Source organism: Rhinopithecus bieti, unplaced genomic scaffold, assembly GCF_001698545.2.
Source record: "Rhinopithecus bieti isolate Rb0 unplaced genomic scaffold, ASM169854v2 scaffold_42772, whole genome shotgun sequence".
Taxonomy (NCBI): Eukaryota; Metazoa; Chordata; class Mammalia; order Primates; family Cercopithecidae; genus Rhinopithecus; species Rhinopithecus bieti.
In genome coordinates this window covers 2,817,264-2,821,072 of record NW_016818842.1, presented here as the reverse complement: position 1 = coordinate 2,821,072, position 3,809 = coordinate 2,817,264, and positions in this window count along the sequence as shown.

Here is a 3,809-nt window from a genome sequence, read left to right as displayed (position 1 = left end):
AAAAGAAGCCAGGCACAGTGGCTCATGCCTATAATCCCAGTACTTTGGTACTTTGGGAGGTCGAGGCAGGCGGATCACCTGAAGTCGGGAGTTCAAGACCAGCCTGACCAACATGGAGAAACCCCATCTCTACTAAAACTACAAAATTGGCCGGGAATGGTGGCACATGCCTGTAATCCCAGCTACTCAGGAGGCTGAGGTAGGAGAATGGCTTGAACCCGGGAGACAGAGGTTGCGGTGAGCCGAGATTGCGCCAATGCGCAAATCTCGCCAATGCACAAAAAACTGTCTAAAAAAGAAAGCAAAAGAAAAGGATGTCGACCGGGTGCAGTGGCTCACGCCTGTAATCCCAGCACTTTGGGAGGCCGAGGCGGGTGGATCACAGGGTCAGGAGATCAAGACCATCCTGGCTAACACGGTGAAACCCCGTCTCTACTAAAACTACAAAAAATCAGCCGGGCGTGGTGGCGGGCGCCTGTAGTTCCAGCTACTCTGGAGGCTGAGGCAGGAGAATGGTGTGGACCCGGGAGGCAGAGCTTGCAGTGAGCCGAGATGGCGCCATTGCACTCCAGCCTGGGCGACAGAGCGAGACTCCGTCTCAAAAAAAAAAAAAAAAAAAAAGGTATCAACAGACAGCATTTGAGTAGCCTATGAGGAATAGCTGGTAGGTGCCCACTTTGATCAGTCTCTTCACACAGACTGAGCCCCAGTGGAAGATGAGCTGGGGCATGTAGGACCAGGTGGACAAATGTAGGGAGGAAACAAGGTTGGCGGGGTCCCTGGAACTCTGCCTCAGGAAGGCGACTGGCTGGGTGAGCTGGGGGAGACATGTGCAGGGGACCTGTGCAGCTGGGAGGAGTGCTGGGCTGTGGAGGAGAAGGAAGCTACGGACAAGAAACCTCAGGTGGGAGGATTTGGACAAGGGTGAGAAAGACACAGGGGCTGTGTGCCTCAACCAGCGGGACCTATGGGCAGAACTGGAGAAGTCTCAAGGGCTGGCCTCTCTCTTGGCACGTGCGTTCTGACTTTCTACTGCTTTCCTCATCTTCACCTCAAGGGCAAGGGTGTGTCTTACTCAACTTCTTGTCACCCGGAGTGTCCACTGTGCTAGGGCATACAGCAGGTACTCAGGCAATCTTCGGTTATTTTGGATCGACTGGGTCTGAACAACAGATGTGCCACCTTTGATCCCGTTATTTCTAGAATCGTCTTTTCACTCCACATGCCGGTTCAGCTTTTACACTCCTCAGTCAGGCAGAAGCTATTTCTGGCCTTCTTGCCAGTAAGATGACATATGCTTGCCCTACGTTGGTTGATCATGAAAGGCTGACTCATAATCAGAGGCGGTCTCAAGTTCAGGGCTAGCTAGGCATTTCTCTGGGGCACATGGAAATTAGTTTCTCTACAGGTGAGAGCAGCCATGCCAATCTGCTTCGTGTCGCAAGCTGTGTCCTGAAACAGCTGTTACCGGCCCCTCTCTGCATACTGTAAGCATGGGTGACACCTGCCTGCAATTGGGTGGGGGCAAAGAGAACGGGAGCTTGCACTGGGTTCAACATTCATGCAAACATTTAGTTAGCATCTGTAGCATCTGTGAACACTGCCCTGGGAGTAACAGCACCTACCCTATTTTTAGAGGTCAGCTTCAAGATTAGGGTTGTCATAGCACCTCTTTTTTCTTTGCTGCAGACTAGGAATAAAAGCCATAGCATCTTACACCTCCCCTCCCCTACTTAAGTTAGCATTTATCAAACAGCATTTTATTTATTTATTTATTTATTTATTTATTTTTTCCAAGACGGAGTTTTGTTCTTGTTGCCTGGGCTGGAGTGCAGTAATGCCATCTTGACTCACTGCAACCTCCACCTCCAGGATTCACGCGATTCTCCTGACTCAGCTTTCCAAGTAGCTAATTCTGTATTTTTAGTAGAGATGGGGTTTCACCATGTTGGACAGGCTGGTCTCAAACTCCTGACCTCAAATTATTCACCCACCATGGCCTTCCACAGTGCTGGGATTACAGGTGTGAGCCACCGTGCCCAGCCTAGGGTAGCATTTATCAACTAGCATTTTAAATATGCTTTGGGAAGCTGGACCCAGTGACTCATGTCTGCAATCCCAGCACTGTGGGAGGCCAAGAAAGGAGGATCAATTGAGTCCAGGAGTTCAAGACCAACCTGGGCAACAAAGGGAGACCCTGTCTCTACAGAAAAAAAAAAAAAAAAAAGGCAGCCAGGCATGGTGGCCCTCACCTGTGGGCACAGCTACACAGGAGGCTGAGGCAGAAGGATCACTTAAGCAAGGCCTTGTACCAAAAAATAAGTAAAAGTAAAAAATAAATGGTTATTTTTGTTGTTGTTGTTGTTTGGTCTGAATGTTCTACTAAACTGGAAGCTTAGCTAGTCATGGTGGCTCATGCCTGTAATCCCAACACTTCGGGAGGATCCCTTGAGACCAGGAGTTTGAGACCAGCCTGGACAACATAGTGAGATCCCATCTCCACATGAATAAATACACTGGGCCGGGTGCGGTGGCTCACGCCTGTAATCCCAGCACTTTGGGAGGCCGAGGCAGGTGGATCATGAGGTCAGTTCAAGATCAGCCTAACCAACATGGTGAAACCCCATCTCTACTAAAAATACAAAAAAATTAGCCGGGTGTGATGGCAGGCGACTATAGTCCCAGCTACTCGGGAGGCTGAGACAGAATTGCTTGAACCCGGGAGGTAGAGGTTGTAGTGAGTCGAGATCACACCACTACACTCCAGCCTGGGCAACAGAGTGAGACTCCATTTCAGAAAAAAAAAAAAAAAGGACAGGTGCGGTGGCTCACGCCCGTAATCCCAGCACTTTGGGAGGCCAAGGCGGGCAGATCACGAGGTCAGGAGTTCGAGACCAGCCTGACCAACATGGTAAAACCCCGTCTCTACTAAAAATACAAAAATTAGCTGGGCGAGGTGGTGCGCGCCTGTAATCTCAGCTACTCCGGAGGCTGAGGCAGGAGAATCACTTGAACCCAGGAGGCAGAGGTTGCAGTGAGCTGAGATCACCCCAGTGCACTCCAGCCTGAGCCACAGAGGGAGACTCCGTCTCAATAAATAAACTGGAAGTTCTTTGAAACCAAAACCACGTATGTCTTCAGTTTTTGGTACAGAGCCTTGCACAAAATAGGCATCTTTTATTTATTTTAGAGATGGGGTCTCCGTCTTATGTTGCCCAGGCTGGAGTGCAGTGGCTATTCACAGGTGCGATCATATCACAGCTGACTGCAGCCTCAAATTCCTGGGCTCAAGTGATCCTCCTGCTTCAGCCTCCCGAATACTTGAGACTACTAGATACTCGAGAAAAGGCAAGAATGTGGTCTGAATGTTGGGAAAGTAGTTCATCTGGTGAAGAGAGGAGAGGATTCCAGGTGAGGATCAGGTATCCTGAAGAAAGGCGAAGAAAGGCGTGGTTGGAGCACAGCGGTAGAGCCGGAGGGCAAAGGTGCTGGGCAGGAGAGGCGGGAGGACAGAGACGGCGCAGGAGCGCGGTTCCACAGGGTCAGGTCCCTAACACGCTGGCCAGAGCAGGGAGCCGACCTCCAAACTCCCAGGGAAAAGAACCAGTTGCCCACCGGCAGCACCTCACACCTCGCCCTGACCACAGCACGTGCGCCCGGCCCGCCTCGCACCCTGGCCCGGGTGGGGGCTCAGGGAACTCCCTGGGCGCTCAGGAGGGACGCCCCGGGCGGGGCGCGCAGGCGCGCTGAGGCCGCGAGCCCCAAGGGGCGGGAGGGTGCGCGCGCTTCCTCGCGCACGCGCGCACAGA